We start from the raw sequence: 17,576 nt of genomic DNA on the forward strand, positions 1-17,576 counted from the left end.
CTTGCTCTGTAAAACTTGGACGCAGTCAAAAGGCTGTACCCAAGGACCTAGAAAGCTACATGTGGCCTCAAGGTTGCAGGTTTCCCACCCCTGCTTCTAAGGTTTTTTCAGTCCTAAGTCCTATGATCCTCGAACATGCCAAATACAAGAAACCAGGCAAAAGAAGAAGTAAAGCATAAGCCAAATAAAAGGGGACAGAAAGAAACAAATCATTCCAAGTAAGGCCAGGCAAAGTGGTCAAAAAGGAAGAGCAGAAGTCAAAACTTAAGAAAATATAGATTCAATGAAGACAAGCTATTGGGTGATCTGGAAGGTTGGCTTAAGTCTTTTTCGAAAAAACTTCTACATCATGTCAGGCCAGGCCTACTCTTGTACCCTGAAGAATATACTACACATAAACCTGAATATTTATATTTTTAGAAATTATCAAGTTAAGCATTTATGCTGAACCCTACTTTTTTTTTCCTGGAATCACTTAAATGGTTTTTTGACATCTTATTGGATTAATATCAAAGATGAAACATTAATTATATGCTATTATGTAATTTACTGTTTAATTTCTCTTATCCCTCCCTGCAAAAAAAAAAAAATGTATCACTAGCTAGGGAAATGATTTTTGACAGCCCAGGAGGTTGGAAACATTTCAGCCTCTTGGCTTCACATAGTTTCCTACTTTCTGACATTATATTACATTAAACTTCATGAGCACTTTGCCAGAGAACAGTGATTGGAACCAAGGGGACTCAGGAGGGGGCATCATTCTGTATTCAGAATTCACATAGACTAAAGCTAGAGCAAGTTATATGCTAAGTGATCAATTGTAACAACTGATGCATATCCTTGACAGCTTCGTTCCTCAACTTTTTTGGGGGGAGGGGGGGCGAGCGGTTTGAATAGCGACTATTTTGTACACTTGTACATAAGTAGAATGCCAGAACAGGAAGAGACCTTAGAATATAGAATAGAAAATGTGAAAGCCAAAAGAGATCTTAGAACATAGCTCCCCCACTCCCAGCCACCCCCTGTGCATGCCCTACCTTGTCATCACCCTCCCATCCATGCCCAGGTATATTCTCTCTGATCTCTTTGGCTAAATCTTTCTCTTTCCTTCAAGGCTCAGCTCAGATATCCTCTCTACCATCAAGATTTCTCTGTACCTTAAAGCTGAAAGATTCTCTACTTACTAAGGATTTTCCTAAATGATCTAGTCTAGGTCTCCTTTGCCAACATCACACACACCTTGTACATTATTCTGTGTATATGTGTATGTGTGTTGTATGTCACTCTAGTAGATTATAAGCTTTCTGAAGGCAAGATGGAAATTATGCTATTTCTCATATTTGTAACCCATTGCCTAATAAATCAACCAACCAATCACCATTTACTAAGTGCTTACTATATACCAGGCACTATGCTCAACACTGCAGATACAAATTAAAAAAAAACAAAACATTCCCTGCCTTAAGGAAGCTCTCTAATAAGAGATATAGAATAAATGTATGATACACCTCTTTAAGATTCACTCAACTAATTTGCATTAGCACTCAGGGACTGGGGTCCCCAGAGGATCAGCTGACTACTGTCCCTCTCAAGATTCTATAGGATGATTTGTAGGGCTAAATTTTTCTAGTAATCCTTATCATAAGCCCTACCAGTGACTATTGGCCAGGCTTAATTAGCTTTTATAAAGGGTGTTAACTAAGAAAAAAGAGCAAAGGCAATTATTTTAGAAACATCTTGCTTCTCCCTCCCCCCCAAAAAATCAGGGTCCTACTCTCTCCTTATATACTCAAGGGTCCTAGGGAAAGTGGGTTGAGAGTTAAAGAACTTATGTGGCTAACATGTAAACCAGTCCCTACCTATTAGAAATCCTTTCCTCCTTTTGTGGCATCTACATGAAGTTCCTTTTAGGTATAATCAACTCTCTGCTGGTCTCCTAGGCTCACCGCTCTTATGTTGACCTAATGGTGGTTTTCCTTGTTAGATGTTTGGTATGTCTCTCAGCTCCCAGTGTAGATACTACCATCAGCCAATACTGCTTCAGGCACACTGCTACTGATACTACGGAAAATCCACATCTTCAGGTCTTTCACAATTCATGAGGTTATTACTTTGTTAATGGACTGGGGAACAGCCCACACTCCCCAAGGCAATTCATTCTCAATAGCCTTTTACTAACGGACTTGACCACCACGCAAATGGCTAGATATGAACAAGGTTGCTGTTTTTATACAGCGTTCGAGAGCCGTGACTTGATCTACTCAAACAAACCACAAGATCTTTTCCATGTGTGGTGTCATCTGCCTTTCTTCTAATGGCCCAAAAGTCTTTTAATCTTTTCAAAGTGATTAATGACTTTTTCATAACTAGTTCATGAATTTGAGTGAGTTATTAAACTGAGATGTCTAGACTATGCATGATTAATTGCAGATGGGAGTGAATTCTACCTTTACATACACATACATATATGTATATATTTATATATGTATATGTCTATATATGTGTATGTATATATATGTATAAGTGTATGTGTGTGTGTGCGTGTGTGTGTGCGTGTGTGTGTGTGTGTGTGTGTGTGTGTGTGTGTGTATAGCAGCTAGATGGCACAGTGGACAGAGGGCCAGACCAGGAGTTAGGAAGACTCATCTTCCTGGGTTCAAATCTGGCCTCAGACACTGGTTTTGTGACCCTGGGCAAATCACTTAACCCTATTTGCTTCAGTTTCCTCATCTGTAAAATGAGTTAGAGAAGGAAATGGCAAACCACTCCAGTATCTTTGTCAAGAAATTCCATATGAGGTCATGAAGAGTTGAACATGAAGAAATGACTGAACAACAACAGATACAAAATATACAAAGTGAATATGAGGTAGCTTCAGTAGGAAGCACATTAGAAACTAGAGGGAGGGGAGAGGGAATCAGGAAAGGCTTCAAATAAAAAGTGAAATTGAGCTGCGAAGGTGCTTGCAGACTAAGAGGATGGACAAAGTGTTAGCACAAAACAGCCTAAGACAAAATAGGACACGATGACTACAAAAAGAAATGTAAGTAAGGTTCTAGCCTAAGGTGGTGAAAACACTTCTGCATAATGAGAGAAGGCTTCATGGAGAAGGTGACATCTGAGTGAGCCTTAAAGCCTTGGATGTTAACTGGCAGAGATTTTAGCAGGGCTTGGGGAGGGGTTGGAGAGTATCGGGGCTGACTGCAGACCAGGAAACAAACGTGGAAGTCAGATTGCACTCCAAAGAAAAATCAGAAAGAACACGATTGATTCAATGGAAGCATGAAAATGTGGAATCTGTCCAGAACACAGCATGAGGGTAGAGGACTGGAAGGAGGTGATGATGATGATGATGATGATGATATTCAGTTAATACTTTGATATTTGCAAAGCACTTTTCAAATAATATCTCATTTAATTCTTACAAAAACCCTGTCAATTAGATACACATGTTACCCCCAGTTTGCAGAAGAGGAAACCGAGGACAAGAGACGGTAAATGACTTGCCAAGGGTCACACAGCTAACAAGTATGTGAGGTACAACTTAGCTCATGACCTCCTAAATCTATCTTCCTAATAGATTCCAGTGCTCTATCCATTGTGCTGTCCAGATAAAGACGAACATATCCCTGGGCTGGTAGTCAGAACCCCTGGTTTTTGTCTCAGCTCTGCCACTAGGTATTTGTGCATTCCTGGGAAAGTCACTTCCCGTTTCTAGGTTTGTGTTTCCTTACCTCTAGAATAAAGGGACTACATTAGATGCTTGATAACAGTCTTATCAGTTCTATGACTTGTTCTCATCATTGTTAGTATCCAGGGAGGCATTATCCCCACCATGGGATGATGCACAGGAGATCTCTGCTTCTAGAGGCTGAACTAGCTGACCTTTAAGGTTCCTGCCAACTCTCAGAGTCTGCAATGGGTGCTTAAACTCTCTAGCAGAAGCAGCATCACGTAAAGAGGCTTGAGTCCTGGGACTTACCTTTATCTTCAGGTGAGCAATGGTTCTTTAAAATGAAACCAAAATAATGATACTGATAAAGATGATGGTGATGATGATGAAGATGATGATGATGATAATAATAATAATAACAACAACTTACATTTCCTCATGCTAAGGCAATACCCCTCAGTTTCCACAGCTGATAAACAATATTTGCACCACCTACTTTCCAGATGAGGGAAATATATTCTCCACAGATGAAGTACCATGAGTCAACATTATCATCACCCTTCCAGTTCCCAAGTTAGAGGACCTGAGTACAAATACAGTCTCTGATGCTTCATAGTTATGTGATCTTGGTGTAATGGGAGAGTGCTATACTTGGAATTAGAAAAACTAAAATTCAAACCCTTCCTCAGACACTTACTAGCTATATAGACTTAGGTAAATCACTTAACCTCTATCTGCCTAAGTTTTCTCAATATAAAATGGGGGTGACAAGAACAGCCATTTCCCAAAATTGTTTTGAGGATAAAATGAGATAATATTTGTTTTTGTTGTTGTAGAACCTGATCAAGAATCCTACAATATCCTGAAAGTATGGTTATTCAGCCTTCGTTGTCCTCATCTGTAATATGGGGAAAATAATACTCATAGTATATGTCTTATGTAAGTGCTATGTGGGAAGAGATCTATAGTTGTCAATCTAAGTCAAGTAAATTTTATTATCCAAACAGCACAATGGTCTTAGTAGAGAGAGAACAAACCTTGGAGTCAGGAAAATCTTGGTTCAACTCTTACCTTTGATACACATTAGCTCTGTGACCACAGGTAAGTTGCCTTACCCATGTCTTAGGCAACTCTTTATGACTATAAGTTATAGAAAAGGAGCCAATCTGTTTTATCCAAGGGAGTTTCCGTCATTGTACTTCTTTATACTGGTGGGATTATAGATCCAGACCGCCACTTCCCCTTACCCCAACCAACTTCTAGTATATTAGGCTCTGTCTTTGGCACTGAACTTACAAAGATGAAAAATGTCACAGTACCTGCCCTCAAGAAGTTTACCATCATTAGGAGCAAGAAGGAATCAGAAATAGACATAATATGTGTAAATAAGGATAATAGGAAGTAGAAAGCATGATAATGGCAATGGAGAGATCCCAACAACATACTTTAAGAAAATTTGAGGGCTAAGGGAGGGACTAACCCTCTTTACGTAAGCCTAGAAGGTTCTCTGAATCCTGAAGATTCTCCCAAGCTGGTCCTGGGAGAGAAGTATTTCACCCTGCTAAAATATGGTGATTAGTTAATTGTGAAACAAACATCATCATTATTATCATCATAATTATTTACTTCTGATATTCTACCAATCACATTGGTGGTAATTGAGGGATGCCTGTATAAATATCAGAAATTTACCAAGAGAGTGTTGTGAATGAAAACCCAACTCACAGCAGCAGAAAGCAACATTCTAACAAGTATAGTTTTGTCGATACTGGAATAAGTGTTTAAGTAACCAAAATAATCAGCACACTCATTCTGTTCTCATTATGTATTTTTAAAGAATCAATAGCCAAAGGAGGATGAAGTGTTCCTGTCCCCTCCCTTTTCTATCCTACAGCAGACTTTCATAATGTAAGAAAATAACCTAATTGTTTCAGTATTCCAAGTGAGCTCTGCACAATCATGGCTTCCAAATTCGACTCTGATGTGTTAGTTCCTATCTGGCTTTTCTTCACATGCATTAAGATGGGCAACATGCATGGAAATATTCCTTAGACATGTGCCTCTAGGGACCAAGCGCTTGACTCATCCTTCATCCCCTAGAAGGGTTATGGGACATACCCAGTTCTATATGGTTCTGTCCATAAATCAAGAATGCACCACAATGTTTCTAAATGAATGACTGTGAACAAAATAAACAATTCAATATGCCTTCATAGGTAAAGTGCTATGCATTTTCAGCACATGTCTAAACTGTAATGAAGAGTATATTCATCAGGTTCTGATTACCTTCCTCAGCAATAAATGATAAGAGCTTCCTAGTAAGACTTGTTGCCTCTGGTCTAATACAAATGCTGCTGGACTGGTTTCCCCTAAGGCAGAGCTTTGATCACCTGGGCACAAGCACCTTCCATGGCTCCCCACTGAAGTACTCACTGATCCCTGAATTTGCCTCAGAGATTACTTGATTTATTTATCCAATTTCCTCTGCATCAGATTAACTGTTCCTTGAGGGTAGGGGCTGTCTTTTGCCTTTCTTTGTATCCTCAGCACCTAGTACAGTATGTGGTGCATGGCAAGTGTTTAAATAAATATTTACTGACTGACTAACTTTCTTTCCCCCATCTCTTCCTGTCAAAACTTTTCCTGTCCTTCAATTCCCAGATTACACACAATTTCCTCCATCAAACCTGGTCCTCTCATCTGGAAGTTTCTTTTTCTTAGGATCCTTAAGGGTAAAATATAAAGCAGAGACCTAGAATGCTTTAAGAAAAACTGATAAGAAAAAATATTTAAAGCTAGGTGGAGCAACAAATATTTCACATGATACTTTAACTTGGTCTAGAAGGAAAAGAAGAATTTCATTTGAGAGAGATGTGAAGGAAGGGAGCTCTTGGAACAGAGGACAGCCTTCACAAGTGCATAGAGGTGGGTAGGAAAGGCAACATCAGTCAACCACTCAATCAAGAAAAATTTATTAAATGTCTGCAGTATGCCAGATACTATCGTAGACCCTAGGGATAGAAAAACAAAAGAAATAGCTCCTGACCTCAAGAAGCTTTTATTCTGTAAGAAGAACCAACACGAATATTTGTGAGGATATCCAAAAATAATTACATAACTTACATATAAAATGAGAGCAAGGTTATTTTGGGGGATTCACTAAAAGTTAGGGGTGGGTTCAAGAAAAGCCTCATGTAGGAAGCATGGTCTGAGTTGTGTTTGGAAGGAAACCTGGGATTCTAAGAGGCAGAGGTAGAGAGTACAGGCATAGGGGAGAGCCTATAACAAGTCACAGAGATGAAATGTTGGATCTGAGAAGTAGTAAGAGAGACTATTTTATTGGAATGTATAGTATATGAAAGGGACTGAGGTATAGTAAGACTGGAAAGGCACAAAGGTGCCATACTGTGAAGAGCTCTAAGTATAAGATGAAGGAATTTGGTTTTGATCCTGGAGGTTATAGGGAAGCACTACAGGGTTTTTGTTTTTGTTTTTGTTTTGTTTTTGTTTTTTTTTTTTTTGTTGTTGTTGTTTAAGCAAAGGAGTAAGTAATATACTCTTTCTCTGTCCAAATTAAATTATCCTATCACAGACCAGGGTGCCCTGTCTATCTCTACTTGGTGTCACTCATCATAGCTCATATAGCATTTATCACAAGGACAGGCTGAAATCTCTACTCACTATCCAGAAATCCAGATTTTCCCAGGATGTAAGCTTGGTGCTCATACTAAGAAGCCTCTTTGAGAAGCTATATTCATTCTTTCTAGACATTAGTTTATAACCCTAGACACAAGTGCATAAAAGTAAAAAAGACAGAGCTCATCTTCAGGCCCCCTACCTCCCTTTTTTATGGCTTCTCTTCTTGGATGCTGCCCAGTGTTTTTATAAATGCATTTTTCACAAAGGAAAATAGTCTAAGAAATTAAAACAATGAATTAATGGATTAGTCCTCTCAACAGAAGCAGTGTGGTACAGTGGGAAAAGATCTAGCTTTATTGTCTGAGCATCTAGATTCAAATGCTATCTGTGCCTTTTAGTATCTGTGTGACCATGGGGAGTGACTCTGGGGACCTCCAATTGTTTCCTTTTCTATAAAAAGAGGGGATTAGATTATTTGACTTCAATGATCTCTTCTCACTTTGAAGTTATGTTCTATTATTCTACAATGTTTAGATGAATGGAATTTTAAAATTGCAGAATCAAACTATTTCAGAATTGGGAGGATTCCTTAGCAATCACCTGGTCCAACCTATACTTCAGAAGGAATATCCCAGAGAAATGGTGTCAAATTCAAATAGAAATGGTGGCCATACCACACTGCAGGTGGTATGTTGACTTAGGAAACCACATATTAACATTATCTCTGTTTTAGTGTATCTTCATTTTTTTTGTTAAGTATTTCCAAATTACATTTTAATCTGGTTCAGGCTGTACTCAGAAGTGTTGCCCTGAGTGTCAGACATCTCTGCCCCAGACAACATTTTTAAAAAGTGGTTACCAAACCTTTATTTGAATACTTTTTTCCTAAAGGGAGCTCATTTTCTATCAAGAGAATCTTTTGTATTTTTGAGAGCTACGGAAAGTTGCTTCTAAAATCAGCCTCTTGGAAACTACCACTCATCTCTTTGAATTCTAACCCCCTTTGCCTATAAAAGTCCTAAAAATCTTCAAAAACAGAGGTTATGCTCCCTCTTAAGCTTTTCTTACAACAAAGAAATGAAAGAATGATGGGCATAGTGGAATCTATGCAAAGGATATATTACCAAGATTCTGGACCTCTCAAAGCAAGCCATCTTCATTATTCCTTAACAAGGCAGAATCTGACTCAAGCTAGGCCTAAAATAGACTTCACTATTAATTTTCACAATTCAATGCCCCTATTATTGAGGCCTATTATTGACAAGAGATAAGGATAAGGACAAAGAGTCTAAGGAAGACGTTCAGAAGACCCGGGTTCTAGTCCCAGGTTTGTCAATAACAGTGTGTGTGTGTGTGTGTGTGTGTGTGTGTGTGTATGTGTGTGTGTGTGTGTGTGTGTGTGTTTTCCAAGAAGATTCACTAAAGCTCTCTGGCCTTCAGGCCCTTCATTGGTAAGATGCCAGAACAAGACTAAATGATCTGAAATACTACTTCACACTTTAAAGTTCTACAATCCAGTGATTTGATGAGCTTCATAGATGCAAATTAATGAAATTAAAACATCAACTTTTAGGTTTTAAACTCTTGAAATGTATTCTTCAAATGAGTGACCTCCTACTTTACAACTGGCATTTTATCTGAATTACTAAGTTCATAAGCCTTTGAAATTTGGCTTACTACTTTTTGATTCAGGCCCCATTACCCTAGAATCACAGAATCATATGATATCAGAGGTAAAAATGACCTCAGAAAATGGAACATTTCCTCTCAAAAAAGAGACCTTAGAATGTAGAACGTGGTAAGTGAGAAGTAGAATCAGACTTAGAGCAAAAATAGGGTGCTAAAATCACAAAATCTCAGAGCCACACTGGTTTTTAGGATACTTTTATATTTCACTCCTCACATACTTTAGGGCAGTCTATGCCAACCTATATTTGGATAAGAATCCCTACTACAACACAACAAATAGTCTTCAGGTTTTGCCTTTAGCATTTATTAAAAGGGAACCCACCAGCTCCTAGGGCAACTCGTTTAATTTTTGAATAGATCTGAGTGTTAGGAAGTTTTATTTCTTTGCTGTTTCTTCCTCTTCCCCCTCTTCCTCCTTTTCCTTCTCCTCCTCCTCTTCCTTTTTCTCCTCCTACCTTTTCTTCTTCTTCCTCTTCTTTTACCATGACATTAAATTTCCTTCTTTGCAACTTCCACCCATTCCCAAAATTTCTACTCCCTAGAAGTGACACAGAACCAGTCTGATGCCTCTTCTACCTGACATTCATTCAAATACTTGAAAACAGCTCTTGTCACTTAGTCTTCTCTTGTTGCCTAAACATGCCCAATTTCTTCAATCAAGATTAATATGGCAAGTTCTCTCTGCCCTTATCCATTCTAGTTACATTCCTTTGGATAATTTCCCTCCATGACCTTCTTAAAATGCATCACCTCAAACTACACACAATGCCCCAAATGTGGTCTGATCATCCCTTGTTGCTGTGACTCTCTTAATGCAGCCTAATATTGCATTAGTTATTGTGGCTGCCTTTTAAAGTGATGACTCATATTAAGCTTGAACTGAAATCCATAGAAAACCCACAGATATTTTTTTAAATATCAACTCATGTCTAGCCATACCTCCCACATCTTGACTTGTAAAGTTCATATTCTGAACACAAGCATAAGATGTATTTATCTTTTTAAAATTTCTTCTTTTTAGATTCTGCGTAGTATTGTACCTTGTTAAGGTAATTTGAGATTCTGCATCTATCATACATTATGCTAGTTAATACTCCTAGCTGTGTGTCAATGGCAAATTTGACAGATGTGCCAGATAAGATAAGAATGTTAAACAGAACAGAGAAAGACCACGGACAGATACCTCTGGTCCTCCCTAAAACAAAACAAAACAAAACAAACAAACAAACAAACAAAAAAACACTGTCCAAATTTACCCGCTCTTTAACTCATCAATGACTGTTCCTTATATTCAGCCATTAAACCATTTCTGAGTCAATCTATTTGTTATCCTTGACTATTCTACTCTTTTCCATTTTTTCTACAAGTGTGACACCATTTCCTCGATGTGAAATGATGGTATTGAATTAAATGTACCTAGTTCCCAAGTTAAACTTTATCAAGTTCTTTGCTAAAATCTAGGTAAATCTCTCTATGTCTCTATCTCTCTCCTTATATACAGAATTTCCAGATCTACCAGTGGAATAACTCTGCCAAACAAGGAAATAAAATTAGCCTGGGGCAGCTTGGTTGCACAGTGGATAGAGCACTGGCCCTGGAGTCAGGAGGACCTGAGTTCAAATGTGGCCTCAGATACTCGATGCTTACAAGTTGTGTGACCCTGGGCAAGTGACGTAATCCCAACTACCTCTTAAAAGAAGATTAATCTGGAATGATCTGGTCTTGATGAACCCATGCTGGCTCCCTGTGATCACTGCTTCCTTTTCTTTCTTTATTTTTTTCTTTTTTGGGGAGGGAGGGGAGAAGTAATTGGGATTAGGTGACTTGCCCAGGGTCACACAGCTAGTAAGTGTCTGAGGTCAGATTTAAACTCAGATCCTCCTTAATTTCACTGTTTACTTTTCTACATGGTCACTAAAAATTCCATTAATAATAGATAATATTTTAGAGTTGTAAGGGATGTCCGAACATAGAATGTAAACTGTCAGAGCAAGAAGGGAATGCATGAGTGGAGAATTGTAGACACCAAAGATCATGTAGTTTAACCCCCCCCCTTTTTTTTTTACTGATGAGGGAAAGAGTCTTAAATAAGGAAAGGAACTTGTCTGGGAAACAACATCTCATTTAACTGGCAAAAAGAAAGGTGATTAAAAAAAAAGATAGCTAGCTGGGGTTTGGAGGAAATATAATAGTTGCTTTATAAGGGACAAATAACTATTTAATGGCTCCCTCATTACATGACAATTAGAATTCATATCACTGCAGTGTACTTCCATGTCTATTTATGACCTATACAGAACACAGTTATCGCACTTGGAGCCATTAAGTAATCCACAGTTTGCAGTAACAGCCAACATAATGATTACAGAGCACAATTAGCCATGTAATTATCTTGTTATGCCAGAGTAATTACATGGATGCATTGTTTGTATATTACAAGTTACTCATATGCCTAATCACAATTTTTCTTTGACACACTGAGAATTGTCCTTGAAGTTGCTCCTCCAATATTAAAAAAAAATCCAATGAATGACAATATTAGTGCTCTTTCTCCCCAGTCATTGCTAAATGAAAATGCTTGGGGCCACAGTATTGGAAAGATGAGATCTCCCAGCTTTACTTTGGTGACCAAGACCATGTATCCATGCCATAATAAGTAGAATGTAGCATGATGGACAAAATTTTATTTTCAGAACCAAACAACCTGGGTTCAAATCATATCTGTGGCACTTATTAACAGTGTGACCTGGGGCAAGTCACTTGCTCTCACTAAGGCTTTAGATTTTTCAATCTTTTAAATGATGAAATGTTGTTAAAGTATCCCTCCCAGACCTAACTCCTAGGCAGAGTACATGGCAAATGCCATAATTATATTCAAAACACTCATAGGACCCACTGTCCTCAATTTTTCCGTCATCTCTAATGGTGAGAATACATGCCTTTGTTTCTTTTCACTGAAACACAATGGCCTCTCTATTTCTGCATGCTGACTCTTCCCATACTTCAGGACCAACTGAGATACTCTTTTCCCCAAGCATTCCTTTATCATCTGCAGCACCCAGCACTCTATAACTCAATAGATGTTGATGGTACTTATTCTCCTATGCAGTAATCATGCTGTGTTTAGGATTGAAGGTCTCATGTACTGCTTTTATCCCTTCTGCTTGGCTGCTGTGGGGTAATGCAAAGCTTGCTGTTTGTCTCTGATACTTAATAACCATGTGGCCCGAAGCATGTCCCTTTTCATCAATTTTGTGATGGGTAAAGTATAGGGAAGAGTCAGAGATAGCTCAGATTTCAAGCCTGGATAACTGGAAGGATGGTTGTACCTCAAGAGAAATTAGAAAGTGAATCAGGTTTGTGGAGGAAGAATAGTTCAGTTTAGGACATCTGAGGAAGATGCTCACTAGTTCTCAGAGCCATTTCAAAGAAGAGGTGCCGGCCTTTTCACAATTCACAACTGATCTGCAAGAAGTCTAGAAAACAGAGGTTGCTATTTCATTATAAGAACAGCTCACTTTTCTACTCCAAGCTCTGATTTTCCTACCTATAAGATAAAAATAATAACACTATAAATTGTGAACCAATCTGGCCATTCTAGAAAGCAATATGGAGCTATGCCCTAAAGGGTATTCAACATACAAAATATTTTTATTATATATTTAAAGTACATATGTGTGCACACATTACACATGTGTACACATGCATATGTATACCTATATACACATGTGGACACCCATATGTTCATTCTTTGCCTAGAAGTGGAAATGGCTCATTCTTCCTAAAATTAGAAATACAGCCTTCCTTAAAACTGTTAGGCTGTTCTTGGCCCAGCAAGTTTGATACCCCTTTTATTTCTTCTGCTGCTATCACAACATCTAATGATGATATTGATGAACAGCAAGAGACATTAAGTTCTATGAGTTCCTAAGAGTGCTAAGATCACTGTTTCATTTTTTCTCCTTCTACCCCAGCACCTCATGGTGACTGACATATAGCAGGTGTATTATGAAAGCTCTTTGTATTGAATTGGTGGGGTGCTTCTGAAAAGGAACCATTCGGGGCTGGGGGTGGGGGTTTAATATAGTGAGCTAAGCCTTGTGAGACAAATAGCATTTAGATGGGAAGGAAGCAGTGAGGAGAGCCATCTGGCTTTGGGAAGTAGACTTTAAGTGTGTATTTCACTGACACAGTGGTTGGGATGATGGTGTTTAAATCCTGACTACTCCACCTCTGAGCTCTGTGATACTAGGCAAATCACTTGACATCTGTGAAACTTGGTGTCCTAATATGTAAAATGAGCATAAAATGAATATTCTTGCACTTCCTATCTCACAGGGTTACTAAATGGAAATGTTTGGTAAATTAAATTATTCAGTGATATATATGCACACATATGTGGGTATATAAAACACACACACATGTGTGTACAAACCTATATACACATGATTGTGTGTCTCTATGTGCACACAATACATACAGGTATAGGTAGGTATACACACCCACACATATAATACATACACACATATATTCTCGGAGCTCAATTCTGGGTATACAAAGAATAAAAATGGCGCTGTCTCTGCCCTCAAGGAGCTTACAGTCTCATAAGGAAGAACACAGCATGTAAATAAGTAAGCACTATACAAGTTAGAATAGAATAGAGGCAAAGGAGAAATACAGACAAAATGCCTTAGGGTAATTTGAGGAGGGAGAGATCATTTCAACTTTAAAGTGTGATATAAATCTGAGTTATCGCTATTGTTATTCCCCTGCCCCTAAGCTGGGTCTGACCCTGCTCCTCAGCAACCCTGGTTGGTTTCTAGCCTCAGCTGCCTGGGTGTCTCTGCTTATGAGAGACTGTTTAGAGCAGCCTGTCACTTTTATCTGACACACCAGTGGTACTTGGTATTCCTGCTCTTGATTGTGACAGGAATTCCAAATGACGTTGCCGGAATACACAACCTTCAATCATCGCAGGGCTCACATAAAACCTCCATCAGAAAAGAGAGAAGATAGCGTGTCTCCCTTTCTGTCTTTCTTTCTTACCCCCCTTCACCTCTTTTCACATGTCTTTGTCCTCTTTTTCTTTCTTCCTCTCTCCTCCTCTCTTTTCCCCTTTCCCTTTATCCTACTTTTCCTCTCCCTCTCATCTCTCTCTTATTCTCTATTTCTTTCCTTTTTTCTCTTTCATTCTCATTCTCTCACCCTTTTTCCTTTCTCCCTACCATCCTTTCTCTCTTTCATCCACTCTCCTTTTCCTCTTCTCTCTTCCCTTTCTCCCTCTCATCTTCTTTCTGTCCCTCCTCCTTTTCTTTCTCCTTTTCATCTCATCTTTATCTTTCTCACTTTCATCCTTTCTCCTCTTTCTCTTTCCCCCTCTCATTCTCTCTCCTTTCTCTTTTCTCCTCTCTCTTCCTCTTTTTTCCTTTCATTCTCTCTACCTTCCACAAAACAGGGGCTGTTAATTCAGTTTCTCGGCATTCAGGGGTTTTATTGATGTTTTTAGTGGTTTCTTTCCATGACAAAATTATTTCTTTTGAGGTATAAGGATGTTGCATGACCATGTTTCTACATAATTTTTATCTCAATATAGAAATACAAGTAATTATTATTGGACCCTAATAAGTAACAAATTGGGTGATACAAGCACTTAAGTGCTGCCAGATTCTGGACTGGCCCCTTACTTCCATGACTGGGGCCTCTTTTAAAGCAGGGTTTGATCAACCCAAAATCAGGGCTGATGGCAGAATCTAATTCCAGCTCTGGATCTCCAATTGCCCTCAAAATAACTCCACTTGAATCAAACTCAGTTATGTAATTTTTTTCTCTCTAAACCTACTCTTTTTGATTTCACATTTTCTGTTAATAGGACTGTTCATTCAGTCCCCCATGACAGCTGTAGAATAGACTCCTTGAGGGCAAGGAAGGTAGTCAGTCAACAGACATTTATTAAGCACCTACTACGTATCAGGCATTGTGCTAGGTTCTGTTCTTATCTTGGCATGCCCAGCACTTGGCACAGTACTTTGCAAAAAGAAGTTTTGTTTATTTTAAGTTTGTGGAAATGAACTATATGGATATTATTTTTGTCCCTAATATTATTTTTGTTCCTAATAATACACACGTATATACTTTACATATATATCATATAGATATAGTGTATGCGATATATATGTATGTATCTGAATAGAGGGAAGAAAGAAAGAAAGAAAGAAAGAAAGAGAAAAAGAAAAGGGGAGAGAGGGAGGGAAGGAAGGAAAGAAAGGAAGGAAGGAAGGAAGGAAGGAAGAATGGAAGGAAGAAAGAATGAAAGAATGAAAGAAAGGAAAAAAGAAAAATAAAGAATGAAAGAAAAAGGAGAGTGGGAGGGAGGAAGGGAAGAATGGAGGGAAGGAAAGAAGGAAGGGGGGGAGGGGAGGAAGGGAGGGAGGAAGGAAGGAAAGATAGATATAAATATTTAGATGGTAAATAGATTAGTGTATCTCCTTATATCTTAGCCCTAAACCCATCTCCTCATTTTCACCATTAAAGAAATGATAATTTCTTACATATTTAAGGAAGTGACTTCTGCTCTTAGTTTGCTCTTAGTTTATCTATAAAATCATGAGTTTGAACTAGATGATGTCTAAGACATTTTTCATTTCTAATATGCTATATTTCCACTGAATTCACTTTGGCTCAGTCGTATTTGTTGAGCATTGACTGGGTGCCTAGCACCATGCTTGGTGATGTGGGTAGTAGGGGCAGGGCCATATCAAATGACAAACAGTGGTCTCTATCTTTGGAAAGCTCCCAGATCTAACACTTAATGATCTTGGAATTCTAATTGACGATACCTTTTATTTTTTTCCTTGATGTTCCCAGAAATCCTGGCCAAACTTGAACCACTTCACATTCTAAAGTAAACAATATTCCAAGAGTTTGCTTTTCCTTAAGATATCTAGTAGTAATAGTGATTTGTCTTTAAAGGACTGGCTATATAGCAATTTGCTTTTAAAAAAAAGTCCCTCATTTGTATCTTTCCTCAGAACCAATCATATAATTAATGTTATTGTTGTTTGTCCTTCATCTTCAAAGAGGACCCATGGCATCATGGGGTGATGCCTTGACTTGCTCGTGAATTGGATTTAAGTGAGGCAGAATTACGAAAAGTCAAAGCCTCATTCTGTCTTCCAAGGTCATCAAAGTCCAGTAGTAGGACAAAAGTCAAGATGATTGGCAATGGCCTGGGAGGCAGTAGATGACTTTGATGTCTTTGTTGTCTGATCAAGCTCTAAAAGCTCCACATATATGTTTATGTATATATATATACATATATATGTGTGTGTGTGTGTGTGTGTGTATAAACTATATATGTGTGCATATGTGTAAATGTATATATATGTGTGTGTATGTATATATAATTATATACTTTAGCATATGGTGTTGTGGTCAGAACTCCCCATAACCCCTTCTTGCTAAATCTAGTATAGTATTATGATATAGCAGAAAGCATGCTAGATTGAGACCTAGAAGATCAGGATTGCAATTCCAACTCTCAGACTTGTTGGCTGTGTGACCTCAGATAAATCACTTAACTGCTCTGAGCTTCATTTTACTAATCTGTAGCCCCAAAGGATCATAGCTACAGAGCTGGTATGGACACCAGAAGTCATCTAATCCAATTTCCTCATTTTGCAGGTGAAGAGATCAAGGCCCAGAGATATTATATGACTTCACCAGGGCTACACAGGTAGTAGATGACAGATATGAGTCATGACTGCCCCTCTGGTCTTCTGACTCCCTATCCAGTGCCCTTTCCCTTGTACTATGTTACAAAACACTCATTTGATTAAAGTGTCACCCATGGGATGCTGAATGGTAAGCACTATTACAGGTCATGGTCCAATTGCCAGTTGAATGTCAGTCACTGAAAGCCTGGCCATCAAATGCCATTCACAGTAAGCATCTTTCCAGCGTCGTGTTCCTGAAGAGCACACTCCCTGGTGATGTTCATCTTCCTTTTGCCGATGGTAAAAACATCTAATGTCCAGATCTCTGCCCCGAAAAGGCCCAACCACAGGGCTCTGTCATCCAATCCTCTTGAACCAAAGTCTGTGTTTGTCAACTGGCACTAACGCTTGTCGCTATGACAATGGTGGAGCCTGTCTTTAGACGATGACCATGGTATCATTTGGGCTTATCCAAAGGCTCCTTGGTAAGGAGGTGCTTTGTGGAGTCTTTAGGGGAATTTGTTCATAAAACCCAATCACAGACAGACAAGTGGTTCCAAATTACTGGCTTTTCATCATACAATTCAAGAGAACGCTTGACACTAAAGCTGTCCAAAGGCCAAGAGTAGGAAACACAGTGTAGGCACTCAGGAAAGACACAAGCAGCCTGGTGTTTCAAGGCCATGGGCCACAATTGTGACTAATACACCTCAGATTATGGTAAAGGGTCTAAATATGTAGGGAGCCAGATGATAGGTCTTACAATAGCAGTTCAATTCAACTAATGTTTATTCAGTGTCTACTCCATGTACAACATGATGCTAGGCACTTGGAGGAGCAACAAAGAAATGTGTGTATGTGTG

General features: G+C 38.7%; 1 protein-coding gene across 1 annotated transcript in view; it reads right to left on the reverse strand.

Annotated features, from left to right (window-relative positions):
* The window catches only part of SORCS2 (sortilin related VPS10 domain containing receptor 2), a 797,231-nt gene that overhangs the window by 402,081 nt on the left and 377,574 nt on the right, over nt 1-17,576 (reverse strand). The window lies entirely within an intron of this gene.

Source organism: Vombatus ursinus, unplaced genomic scaffold (genome assembly GCF_900497805.2).
Source record: "Vombatus ursinus unplaced genomic scaffold, bare-nosed wombat genome assembly UNPS02014818.1, whole genome shotgun sequence".
Classification (NCBI taxonomy): domain Eukaryota; kingdom Metazoa; phylum Chordata; class Mammalia; order Diprotodontia; family Vombatidae; genus Vombatus; species Vombatus ursinus.